The following is a 14,594-nucleotide window of genomic DNA, read 5'->3' on the forward strand; positions in this document are numbered from 1 at the left end:
TAAAAAGACCATTTTACTTTATTTTATTTTGGATTTTCGTTGGCACTTATGGCACTATTAGTGCCATAAGTGCCATAAAATAAAATAATAAAGTAAAATTTTTTGGCTTGGGGGTGGGTGGGGTCGGGGGTCTGGGGGGTAGACAGGGCAGGGGGAGTAAAAAAAATTTCGTTGGCACTTATGGTACTATTAGTGCCATAAGTGCCATAAAATAAAATAATAAAGTAAAAGTTTTTGGCTTGGGGGTGGGTGGGGTGGGTGGGGTCGGGGATCTGGGGGGTAGACAGGGCAGGGGGAGTAAAAAAAAAATTTCGTTGGGACTTATGGCACTTATAGTGCCATAAGTGCCAAGCTTGGCACTTATGGCACTAATAGTGCCATAAGTGCCTAACCCGACCCGCGTGCCTGATCCTACCCGGCACGCGACCCGCGCTCCTGACCCTACCCAGTCCGCCCAATTAAGGGCAAAAACGTCCCAAAGCTATAAAAATGGCCAAAATTTGTGTTTTTTCAATGTGTGGCCATAAATTGTGTTTTATGCTTCATTTTGGCTACTTCAAAATTTTACTCTTCATTAAAATACTTGAATCTCTCAATTTAAAGAAACAATTAATCAGTTATAACTCAAAAGTTAATTACATCATTATGCCATATATTGGTTATATCTTGTGATATATGTGAAATTGTAAAGATCAGATCATTAATATGCCATATATAGGGTCAAGTTAAACAGAGAATTATTATATATTTCACTTTAAACAAGTCTATACATGTTACGAACAGATCAACATAACAAACGAACAGACGTATTTAGTAAAAAAATAGAAAAACTCGCCACCAACAGGATTCGAACCCGGGGCAAATTGCTGTTCATGCGATACATTGATTTGTTCGTAAAAATTGTAGATCTGTTCGTTTTTGTTTCACGAATTCTCTATTCTCTAAATATTTAGCATTCTCTGTTTAACCTTTCTCTCTCTCTCTCTCTCTCTCTCTCTATCTATATATATATATATATATATATATATATATATATATGTGAAAACAGTTCTTAAAATACAAATAAAAACATTTTTCAATGTACGAATTTTATGTAGAACACGTATGAATTCATCCAATGGGGTTACGAATTGTGAAAAATAAAATTTTGCTACATTTGGGATTCGAACTCAGGACCACGAATTCATCCATCAGGATTACGAATCAACTGTAGATCTTGATGATCTAAGGGCTGAAAATTGTTCATATTGTATATTTTAAGAAGTGTTTTTATTTTAGCCCTACCATATACATACATACATACATACATATATATATATATATATGTGTGTGTGTGTGTGTGTGTGTGTTTTAATCCTAATAAAAAACATAATTAAATTAATAAGAGCATCTACATCCGTTGAGTAAGTTAGTTACTCATCCAAGGAGGGACCACTTATGAGTCAGTAACCTGCATTGAGGAGACTCATCCAACTGACTCATATTAATTAGTTTTGATTTTTTTTATTTTTTATTTAATTTAAATTGCACCAACTTAAATAACACAATTACTTGAAATTAAAATTGCATTAATTTAAAATTCCTAAAAATTACATAATTAAATTAAATTAAATTAAATTAAAGACATAATTAAAAATCCTTCGCCGCTTTATTTCCCGTTGGCCGGGAAGACGAGGTTTCCTCGCCCCGATGCCGAGGTGGTGCAGTCGACCTCTCACTCGTCTTTGTCCTCTTGGAGGAATGCACGTCTCCCTCGAGGTACAAGCTCTTGAACTTTCAGTTCGTCTGGAGAATCCTCCGCGCATTCCACCATTTGAATGCAACGTCTTTGCTACGCAAGGCGTAGATCGTTCGGTCCTTCTCCCCAATCATGTCGTCGAAGTGCCCGGATGACCACTTTGCGTTGGTCTCGACCCAAATCGCCTCCCAAAGCTTGACCTCCGAACTCACACGGGCATAGTGAGATTTGATTTGGTGGTGGTTGAGGTTGGTACCCAAGATGGCATTCATTCGGTCAATAACGCGTTGCCAATAATCAGTACCACGGATGACGTCATTCGTCTCCTCCACCCAAATCCAAGCGATGAGGTTCGTCTCCTCAAGGGTGTAAGAATGACGACTCTTTTGGCCACCTTCCGTCGACGCCAGCGCCTTTCCCTTGTGAGCCATCACCTTCCCACCACTCACTCTTCCCCGCCGCCGCCTGTGCCGCGCCCTCAGCTGCCGCCTCCTCGGCCGTTAGAGGCTCGTCCCCTAAGTTGAACGTCGATAAGTCGGGATGGTAGTTGCCAGAAAGATTACCGGTCCAATTTGGCGAGAAGTAGTTGGGATGATTTGGGTCATTGGGATCCATTTTGGTAATTGAAATTGAAAGAGTTTGAGAGCTCAAAAAGATGAAGGATAAAAAAAATTGCAATTGTGGGGGAATGATTTTGGAAGAGGATTAGGGGGATTATATAGATGAAAATTAAATAAAAAAATAAAAAAAGAGGATAATCGTTGGAAATCAAAAAAAAAATTGAAACGGTCAAATAGCCGTTTAATAAAAGGAAAATAAAAAAAGGAAAAATATCGCGCGTGCAATGCACTCGCCTTACATTTCAGCTAGAGTAAGCAGCCTCCTACATCGGCTTACTCATCTGATAAATGAATCGAGTCCCCTTGGATGAGTAAGCTGATGTGGATGAGTTAGGGGTGTTTGCAGTTTGGTTTGGTGCAGTTTGACACCAAACCAAACTGTTTTAATACGATTTGGTGCGATTTGGTTTGCGGTTTATTTATATTTTCTTTTTTCATGTTTCAGAGTGGTAAAAAGATCAAGAACACTAATGTCTTAAAAAATACTTCATCCGTCTCACAAAAACATGAACATTTGTGAGTGACATAAGTTTTAAGAAATATATGATAAAAGTGTATTGTGAGTGGAAAATAAGTCTCACTTTATGAAAAATTGAGATAAAAAGTAAAGGGATTATGGTGGGGTAATGTACAAAAATAGAAATATTCTTGTTTTTGTGAGACGGAAGGAGTAATAAAAATAAAATATCATTGAAAATAATAATAATAATAATAATAATAATAATAATAATAATAATAATAATAATAATGATAATAATAATAATAATAATAATAATAATAATAATAATAATAATAATAATAATAATAATAATAATAATAATAATAATAATAATAATAATAATAATAATAATAAAGTCGAAACACACTAAGAACTATTTTAAAACATAAATGAAATGACTCCATGTGTCTTTTTAAGAATAAAATAACACCATTTGCAAAAAATTAAGAGGTTCTATAAACTTCACATCTTCAGCTTTTGTGATAGAACCAACAATCAAGCCTGAATATTGTATGAAATTAAAGATGACAATAATTAGTAGCATATAATGAGTAATATCTAATTATCTACACCATTCCTTGCATCTTTCCTTTTTAACGTAGAGTACATAATTACATAAGTATGCAACAAATTACTATATAATAATAATAATAATAATAATAATAATAATAATAATAATAATAATAATAATAATAATAATTGTTAGAGTAAGTGTACTCTAATTATTTATTTTGTCATTTAACATGTAACAGCCGCCTCTGATACATACGGTGTTACATTTCTTGGGCGAATGGATTAACACAGAACACTCCACATCAAAGCATACCTCTCTTACGGATATACTTCAAGGTTTATATGTTATCTCTCAGTTCCTTATGGATATGTTTTCTTCACAAGAGATAAGCATGAGATGGACGTGTCCTACATGAAGATGGAGTTCATCAAATTGTTAAAGAGTAATTTGTAAAGTCTTTTCTCTAAGTCTGTTAGAGTTCTTCAAGAGTCAAGTCTTTATTTGCATTAATAAGGCTCTTAAGTATTTATGCCTTTTCGTATGTATCCATCTACTATAAGTATCCTCTATGTAGTTTGGATCATTATCTACTTCTATCAATAAAACCATAAAGCAAGAGCTGTAGCTTTGCATTCTCTCATATAAATCTATTTCGTAGAATATTCTCCAACAAATTTGGTATCCAGAGCGCAGGCTCGTCGTCATTATGACAACCCCTCCAAATTCCATTTTCTCATATACAGCTAGCCAAGTTCCAATTTTCGATGGTGAGCACTACGATTACTGGAGTGCTCAAATGGAAACTATCTTCCTCTCACAAGATCTCTGGGAAGTAGTCGAAGTCGGCTACGAGGTTTCTCCAAATCAAGCAGGAGATAAAGCGAACAGAGACAACATGAAGAAGAACGCAACAGTGTTAAGGATTATTCAACAAGGTCTCAGCAAAGCCATCTACCCTCGAATTTTCGGCAAAAAAGGGCGAAAGAAGCATGGGAAACTCTAAAAATTGAGTTTCAAGGATCGGATAAAGCAATCTCTGTTCGGCTACATTCCTTATGGAGTCGATTTGACAGTCTGTCAATGAAAGAAAGCGAGCCCATAAAGGATTTCTTCTCCAACGTTGCTGAAATCGTCAATCAAATTAAGAGTTGTGGAGATGACGTACCTGAAAAGAAAGTCGTTGAGAAGATTTTGGGGAGTCTTCCCCCAAAATTCGAGCATATTGTCGTTGTCATCATTGAGACTAAAGATCTCAATAAGCTCACTCAATACGAACTTATGGGATCTTTAGAAGCTCACGAGCGGAGAGTAAGCAAATACAACAATCAACCTTTGGAGCAAGCATTTCAAGCCAAAGGAAATACTTCAAAAAAGTCCCCTCAACAAGGGCGAGGAAATTCATCTCGCGGAAACTTCTCGGACCGAGGGCGCGGAAGAAATTCTCCACGAGGAGGCAGAGGAAGAGGGAGGACAGATTCTTCCTCACAACAAAAATCTGGTAACGCTGATCTCGAATGTCTTGTTTGTGGTAAAAATAATCACGAGTCTAAAGATTGTTGGTGGAAATGCACTAGATGTAAAATTCCTAATCATTCTAATGATGATTGCTGGTTTAAGAAAAAGGAAGAACATGGTGACAAAAAGAAAGGAGTAAATTTTACGGCGGAGGAAGAAGAAAATAAATTGTTTTCTTCTTTCATGGATGCTGGAAAAACTAACCACACTTGGTTTTTGGATAGCGGTTGTAGCAATCATTTGACAGGAAATCAGAAAGAGTTTCATCAACTCGAGGCCTTCACGTCTCACGTCGAACTCGGTGACGGGAAACATGTCAAAATTGAAGAAAAATGAACTGTAACTGTGCACACCAACAAAGGTAACAAATTCATCCATGATGTCCATTACTCTCCTGATATCTCTCAAAATCTTTTTAGTGTTGGACAAATGATGAAAAATGGATATAAGTTGGTCTTTGATGAGGGACAATGTGAGATTCTTGATAAAAAGACTGGAGATATCTCTACTGTCAAGATGACCTCAAACAACCTGTTTCCACTCAACTTGACATCCACCAATGTTGCTTGGAAGAGTGCTACTCCGGACGATACTCGTCTTTGGCATTTGAGGTTTGGCCATCTACACCTCAAAGGTCTGCAACTTTTGAGGCAAAAAGACATGGTTGTTGGGCTGCCAGAAATCAAACTTAAAGAAGAGGTATGTGAAGGATGTGTATATGGAAAGATTCATCGTCTTCCTTTTCCAAAGACATCCTGGAGGGCCAATGCACCACTCGAGTTAGTGCATTCAGACATTTGTGGTCCTACAAAAACACCTTCGTTGGGCAATAAGAGGTACTTTCTACTTTTTGTTGATGATTATACGAGGATGACTTGGGTTTACATTATTGAGCAGAAATCAGAAGCTTTCATGAAATTTCTGCACTTCAAAGCTCTTGTGGAAAAACAAAGTGGCTATGCACTTAAGTGCCTCAGAACCGATCGAGGTGGAGAATACATCTACAAACCATTTGTGGAGTATTGCAAGGATGAAGGAATTAAGAGGCAGCTTACAGTTCATCATACACCACAACAAAACGGTGTTGCCGAGAGAAAGAATCGAACTATCGAGGAAATGACCAGAAGCATGTTGAATGGCAAAGGACTTCCAAACAAGTTCTGGGCGGAAGCTGTAAGTACTGCTGTTCATATTCTTAATCTTTCTCGAACAAAGGCGGTCCGAAATAAAACACCTTTTGAAGCATGGCATGGAAGAAAACCTGTTGTAAGTCAACTTAAAATATTTGGTTGTCTTGCATATGCTCTCATTCCATCACAAAATAGGGAGAAGTATGATAAAAAAGGTGAAAAACTCATTTTCATTGGCTATAGTGATGAATCGAAAGACTATCGTCTCTTTAATCCAATAACTAACAAGTTGGTGATTTCAAGAGATGTAATTTTTGATGAAAGTGCAGCATGGAAATGGGAAAATGAAGCATCCCAGCACGATTCTATGGATCTTGTACCCTTGCAGCAAATTCTTGATCCAGAACGTGTTCCATTGCAGCAAAATTCTGATCCACCGGAGAATGATTCAGAGTCGGACTCGGAGGATGGTCGTCCAAGAAAAGAACGCTCACTGCAAGAGATTTATGCCTCGTGTAATGTCTCATTCTTTGCAGGAGGATATGAAGAAGCTGTAAAAGAACACGCATGGAGAGAAGTAATGGATGATGAAATGAGATGCATCGTCAAAAATGCAACTTGGACAAAATTAATGGATCTTCAAGAAGGAAAATAAGCCATCGGATTGAAGTGGATCTATAAGATCAAGTATAACGAAGATGGAAGTGTGCAAAAACATAAGGCATGGCTGGTCGCTAAGGGCTATTCACAGCAGCCCGGGGTCGATTTTACTGAAACTTTTGCACCAGTCGCGCGGATGGAAACAATCCGAACTTTTCTTGCTATTGCAGCTCAAATGGAGCTACAAGTGTTTCAACTTGATTTTAAATCTGCATTCCTAAATGGCGAGCTGGAAGATGAGGTGTATGTCAAACAACCTCAAGGATACGAAGTAGCAGGGAAAGAAGAAAAGGTTTACAAATTGAAGAAAGCTTTATACGGCTTAAAGCAAGCCCCACGAGCTTGGAACAGTAACATCGATGCCTATTTTTTAAGCAATGGATTTGTGAAAAGTCCATCAGAATCATCTCTCTATGTGAAGAAAACCGAAACTGATTTTTTAATGGTTTGTCTTTACGTTGATGATTTGATTTATGCAGGAACAAACGGCGCTATGGTGAGATTGTTCAAGGAGACAATGATGAAAGAATACGAGATGACTGACCTTGGTTTGATGAAGTACTTTCTCGGAATTCAAGTAAGGCAAAATAAGGGAGAGATTTTTATCTCTCAAGCAAAATATGTTTCTGACTTGTTGAAGAAGTTTGGAATGGAGAGTTGCAAGTTGGCTGAAACTCCCATTGCTTTGAATGAAAAGTTGGAGCAAGAAGATGGAGCAGAAAAGGCTGATCCTAGTCTGTACAGAAGTCTTGTTGGTTCTTTGATTTACTTAACTAACACAAGGCCTGATATTCTTTATCCTGTGAGTCTTATTTCAAGGTTCATGAGCAATCCGAGCAAAATCCACTTTTCCGCTGCGAAAAGAGTCATTCGTTATCTTCAAGGAACGAAGAACTTTGGAATCAACTATAAAAAAGAAGAAGGAAACATGTTGATCGGCTTTACGGATAGTGATTGGGCCGGAAGTCAAGACGATAGGAAAAGCACGTCGGCTTACATTTTCTGCATTGGTTCCAAACCAGTTTCATGGAGTTCTAAGAAGCAAAGTTCAGTTGCTTTATCATCTGCAGAGGCCGAATACATCGCTGCGAATGAAGCTGCACGGGAAGCAATATGGTTGAGGAGAATTCTGAAAATTCTACAGCAAGATGTCTCCGCGCCAACACCAATCTTTTGTGATAACCAATCTGCGATTTCGATGACCAAGAATCCAGTTTTTCATGCAAGGTCGAAGCACATCGAGTTGCGGCACCATTACATTCGTGACGTCATTCGCAAAGGAAAAATTTTCCTGGAGTATATCAAGACCACGGAGCAGCCAGCAGATATCCTCACCAAAGCCGTGGGTATTGAGAAACTTCACCAGTTCAAGGAAGCTATAAAGATTACAAATTACGAGGGGGTGTTAAAGAGTAATTTGTAAAGTCTTTTCTCTAAGTCTGTTAGAGTTCTTCAAGAGTCAAGTCTTTATTTGCATTAATAAGGCTCTTAAGTATTTATGCCTTTTCGTATGTATCCATCTACTATAAGTATCCTCTATGTAGTTTGGATCATTATCTACTTCTATCAATAAAACCATAAAGCAAGAGCTGTAGCTTTGCATTCTCTCATATAAATCTATTTCGTAGAATATTCTCCAACACAAATCACATCCATGTTAACCGAAGTCTTTGATGAAGTCCAGTTTGGCTCATTGTTTTCTAGCTCTTCTTGTGCTTCTCATATTTAATTTGTGCGTGAGAGTGTTACTTTGCTTTTCCATGTTGGCTTGAGCAAAGTAAATTCGATATATGTGTTTGTCAGATTGTTGATTGAAATTTTGAGTTGTAAGGGATTAGGTGCGTTCGCCGGGGTGCGCATCTAGATGGTTAATTCTATCTAGCTTTGAATATTTCACTGTTGTTGAAGGTTTAGGAAGTTATGGATGCGTAGAAAGGTCGATACTAATTGTAAGTCTTGTTGTAACTTATCTTCTTATAGCGGAACATTTTCTATGGGCTAGGCCCCTCAGCCGTAGGTGTTCTATCACTGAACTGTGTTACCATTGTTGGTGTCTTTTAGCCATTTCATTATTTGTTACGCTTGATACTGCTCTGCTAAATGTACTAACTCGATCCGTGGCAAGTTTATATGTACACTACGGTTTGATTTGATTTGGTCTAAGATTGAAACTAAACTAGATGTTCATCCGTGCGATGCACGGCGAGTATGAAAATTAAACAATATGTCTAAATTAATAAGTATAAATATTAAATATAATTAAAATATAAATAAATGTACAATATATTTTACAAATAAAATAAAATAAATCACACCAATTACTCAAAAAAAATCTCGAATTAAAAAACAAAAGTTTTCAACTTTGTACAAAGTGTAATGATAATTATAGTTATTAAATAATTTTAAACTATTTGATAATGAAAATTTACATTACACATTATTAATATTATATAGTATTACATGTCACAATAAATAAATAAATATTTTTCATACAAAAACATAAATAAAAAGTTATAAAATTTTAACAAACAGTGAGAAAATAAATATTTTAAAGTTTTCATAACTTCGTTTCAGATTCATTTTTGATGATTTTTATACTATATTAAGTATTTTGTCACGAACTTAAATTTAAGATACATATTAAATATTTTTTCATTAATTAAATATAACGATGTTTAGAAAAGAATTAAATTATATAACAAATAGAGATAAAAAAATAATGGAAAAATTGGTAGGAGAAGAGAGAGAAAAAAAAAAGGAGGGAATAATTGTAGGGAAAAAAAACTCCTCTCTTATAGTATTATATAGATTGTCCCCGATCAAAAAAAAAAAAAAAAGTATTATATAGATTGTCAACACCCTAGCGTGAGTATGTGGTGTGTGAATTATCAGTTTATCACTAAAAAATCTCAATAAAAAAGTAATCAATCACCAATAAAATATAAATGGCATCATTAACTCTCAACCATATCGTACAACTAAAACAATGGAAAAAACAGTGTACGTATATATTTAATCAAAGCGTTACAAAAATAGTTTTACATATGTTCGTTAACGTGATTTATTAGCATGGGGCTACAAGTCCGTGCAACTTAATATGCATTAATTTTTATTTATTTTTAGTTGGGGGAAGTAAGTGAGGATTGAACCCATGTTTATGCAGGCCTATATGTCTTTGATAACTTAATTATGCGTTAATTAATTTGTAATTTAAATGATTAATTACCCTCCTGCAGCAGTTAGGTCAACAGAATCGAATTATGAACTTAAACTCGCAATGATTAATGGCCTAAGTAATTCTTAGCTGTATAGTGAAATGAGGTCAACTTGGTGTAAGAATTACAGCTCAACCAACAAATTGATTTCGAAACCGGTGGTCCTTTTATGATCTTACTCTAACAAATGCTTACTATAGTACGAGTATAAGTAATTAATATCATTGTAGCTCTCAAAAAAATAAGTAATTAATATCATTAATATCTCTTTAATATTTTACATATTAAAATAAAACAAGAAACCAATGTTCAATTAAAGTGAAGGAGCCAATCAAAAAAACGTGGCCATCCATTTTACCCCGATATTATAAAAGTCGTTGGACTTGGAAATATGAAAATATGAAACAATACTACTACATCCTTGCTTGTGAATAACGTGTTCTTGTTTGGAGAATTAATTATTATTGTTTTTCTTTTATTATATACTAGTTGGATGGTATGTGTGATACGTGTATAAAATATAAATATTGAATTTATTTAATATATATATATATACATATATATATATATATATGAAGAATAGATAAATCTTATCATAATTGTGGAGGATTTTAGATGCAAAAATATTACCATTATTTTATATCAAATCTACACACTCTAAATTAAACCATCGTAAAATTTAAAAGAAATAAGGAAACTGTGGGTAAAATTTAAATTTGTCAGAATACAAACCTTTTAAATTAGTAATAGACAGTAAATAAATACACTATTATCCTGAAATTGAATGTAATATAATTAATAGGCAACCCAAGTTTTATACAATAAGACCTTTTCTCATACGCATGGATAGTCAAAATAGATTTTTATTTAATTACAATACGATTTTTACTGAAAGCCCATAGTTTAATTTTTTAGGTTTAGCATTTATGTCTGTTTTGATCCCACATATTAGTCATGCACTAAAATTGAAAGCGACTATAATCAATCAAAAGCTCTATTATTTACATCCTTAAAAACAATTACTATAGCCATGATATTTTATGGCTAGATTTATTTGAATATGGGTCTTAGGCAAACGTTACATGAAAAACCTATATTGAAAACCTCAGAAAACAAAGTTAAAGCAATATGTGTGCTCTTTGTACTGATTGAGCAAATGGCAAACATACCCTAAAGCTAAAATAGGTTTTTACCATATATATTCTTTTATATTTATCTTATCTGTGGACAAAGAGTAAGGAAGCATAAAACTATAGGCATTTTAAAATAGGTGTAAGAGAATCTTTACCAGTCAAAAAGCAAGTAGTAGACACACTGAGCTCAGTATATGATAAATGGATTATTTTATATGCAAAAAATATTAATATGTCAGTTGGAAAGATTTGTGGGTTATCATAATTTATTTGTACGGTCATAGTTTAGACTTTAGAGGAAGAAAAAATCTCGGATTTAGGCACTCCTTTTTTCATATTGACAAACTTAGCTATCTCTTCAAGGCTAAGGCAAGTTCATGTCTTTCTCTTAAGCTCTTACAGTAATTCTTTGTAAAAACTGTCCAATTGTAGCCGACTTGTTTTACTTGTGTTTATGTTTTTATCTTAAATAAGAATGTTCACCATGGACTGCATGCACCAACAAAAGATATATATTCCATATATATACACGTACTCTCTCCATCATTCAAACATCTTTTTAAGAGAGGATGATACAGATTTTAATAAAAATTAATTGTGTATTTGATTAGTAAAAAATAGATTCCACAAAAATTAAAAATTGTAAAAATAATTGTTAGTGAAATTATTTTTAAAAGTAGGTTATGAAGATGTTTTGTGGACGTCCAAAAAAAAAGAAGATGTTTGAGGAACAGTGAAAATATAGTTATGATTCAAAAGAAACTATACTTTGAAAATTTTCTGCCAAGTTTAGTATAGAACGAATGAATCCATTATAGTGCTTATTACACTTGGCTGACATTTGAGAAGGAGGTCCTTCAATATCATAATTAGTTGGACGAAATTTGGATAGTTGAGAAATCAAAATAAAAAAGAAAAGAAAAGTTAATGTATGATTTACATATTCAACCAAAGCATTATATCACAGTTTGTGGAAACATATCCCGTCATCATGAAAAATATATTAAATATGCAGAGATTTGTGAGATTGGACTTGTCATCTAAAGAGGTAGGTGTTGTATTATGTATGTCATGGAACACTTAGCTTAATATAGTAAAGGTGAATATGAAGTTGCAATAGTAATTTTGTGGTCAATTTGGATTTCCATATAACCCTTGTGAGCTAGGAGGTGTGCCCTTGGAGAAAAGGGATATATGATAAAAGGAGCACTGTGCTTTGCAGGATAAAATAAAATAAAATACGAATTAGTTGTGACAAGTGAGGGAGCTACGAATATTTTTTAGGAAGCCATTTATTTTATTTGTTCGTAGTAAGATAGTATTTTTTATTATTTTTTGTTTTATCCTAATAAAATTTTCATTGATTAATGGAAGATGATGCGGTCGTTCATTCTTACCATAGAAAATAGAATAACATCATAAATAACGTCGTTTTATATTAGTATTAAATTAGCTAAAAACAAAATCCACTCAACCGGGGAAATTAAATTATTCAATTTACTTGCAAATAATTAAACAAACAACTAATAATAGCTACAAAAATTAAAATAGTTCAATATAATAAATAACTTGTAAGTTTCATTATAAGAAATAATACCTTACAAAAATTCAAATCTTGATCTTCTTATACTAATCACATCATAATGAATCTTTTTTTTACTTGATAGATAGAAATTCTAAAGGTCATGTCATAATAGACTTGAGCTCAAGGTTTATATATATATATATATATATATATATATATATATATATATATCTTAGTTATTGATGAAGATAGAATTATATAATATATTATATCTTTAATTATTGATTTGTCTTGTTGGTCAAGTTAGTTTGTTTCCTTTTAGATGTCTAGGGTTTTATTATAAATATGAGTTTTATTTATGTTTTAGGGGAGTTGAATTGAGAGTTAAAATGTAGAGGGTGGGATTGTTCCCTTCTCGCAGTATTCTTCCGGTATTCATGAGTGAATCAACGGATTAACCCTTATTGTACGTATTCCGGCATACAATGGTTATCAACGGAGTTCGTATATTTATCAATATCAAATATATTTCACGCTTCTACCTGCATCAGTTGGTATCCAGAGCCTTGCTACGCTCCTACGCGATGTCTCCCGTCAATCAACCGTTCAGAATGTTCAAGATTATCTCCATCGTGACGACGACCTTCTGTCTCAACAATTCAAGGAATTACGAGCACAGAATCGAGAGATCTTTGACTTCCTACACGGTCAATATGATCGACCCTATGCAGAACATCATCAAGGTCGACGTTTCTGATTCGAGGACGAATCGTTTCAAGGATGGAGAGAATGATGAAGATAGAATCGTATAATATATTATATCTTTAATTATTATTTGTCTTGTTGGTCAAGTTAGTTTGTTTCCTTTTAGATGTTTAGGGTTTTATTATAAATAGGAGTTTTATTTATGTTTTAGTGGAGTCGAATTGAGAGTTAAAATGTAGAGGGTGGGATTGTTCCCTTCCCACGGTGTTCTTCCGGTATTCATGAGTGAATCAACGGATTAACCCTTATTGTACGTATTCCGGCATACAATGGTTATCAACGGAGTTCGTATATTTATCAATATCAAATATATTTCACGCTTCTACCTGCATCAGTTATTTATCATTTTATTACTAAATCAACACATGCATGCACACCATTTATAATGAATCTTAAATCCAAATTCAATCATAGATAAGGAAATACATAAACTACAAAACAGTTGCAAAAAACAGCAGATTTGGAATTTTCTAAATTTTACAATTATGATAAAAAGAATAACAAAAAGTAAAAATGAACAGTTTAAATTAAGAAATCAAAGCTCGTTATTTTACCATGTGATTCATGCTATCTAAGGCAACAACAATTTTTTTTTAAATTATTAGACATAAAATTATATATATAAAAGGATTTAAATGAGAACAATAAGCTATTGTTAGAACGACAAATATTCTTAATCTTTCAACCATAAAGATTTATAGTAAAGGAATTATTTTGATGAATAAATAGAATGATAAATTTTGAATTTGAATATAGAAAGAGGTGATTTTTTATTTGTAGAGTGCAATATATTGTATGTCAATACACTAATTTTATAGGTAAATGCAGTTGTTTTCATGCACTGATGAAAATATAATTTTATAGTAATAATTAAAATATATATCCACCTATTATTTTTTGATATAAAGAAAAAAGAAGAAAAATCCTGGGAGCGAGAGGTCAGTCAATGGGGGTATAATATATGATTATTAAAAGGGATTAAGAAAAGAGAGGAAGAGAATATGGGGATTAAGGAGTCACGTGAGCACGTGACATGGCGCAGTGAGTCGGTGCATCGTTTCTCATAATTAAACGAGAAGCGCACGAATTGCGGGCCACTTGCCCCTTCTCTGCGGCATCTTCCCTTTTCACGCTCCCTCGCCTCACGCGCTCCCACGCGTCTCATCAACTCCACCGCTCCATTTTCGAACAACGACGCATCTAATTCCACTACACGTAACACGACTCATCTGTTGCACTTTGTTTTTTGAGTAGCAAAGTAGTTTTTTTTTTATCGGTCA

The sequence above is a fragment of the Salvia miltiorrhiza genome, chromosome 2 (assembly GCF_028751815.1).
Source record: "Salvia miltiorrhiza cultivar Shanhuang (shh) chromosome 2, IMPLAD_Smil_shh, whole genome shotgun sequence".
In the NCBI taxonomy this organism is placed as follows: Eukaryota; Viridiplantae; Streptophyta; class Magnoliopsida; order Lamiales; family Lamiaceae; genus Salvia; species Salvia miltiorrhiza.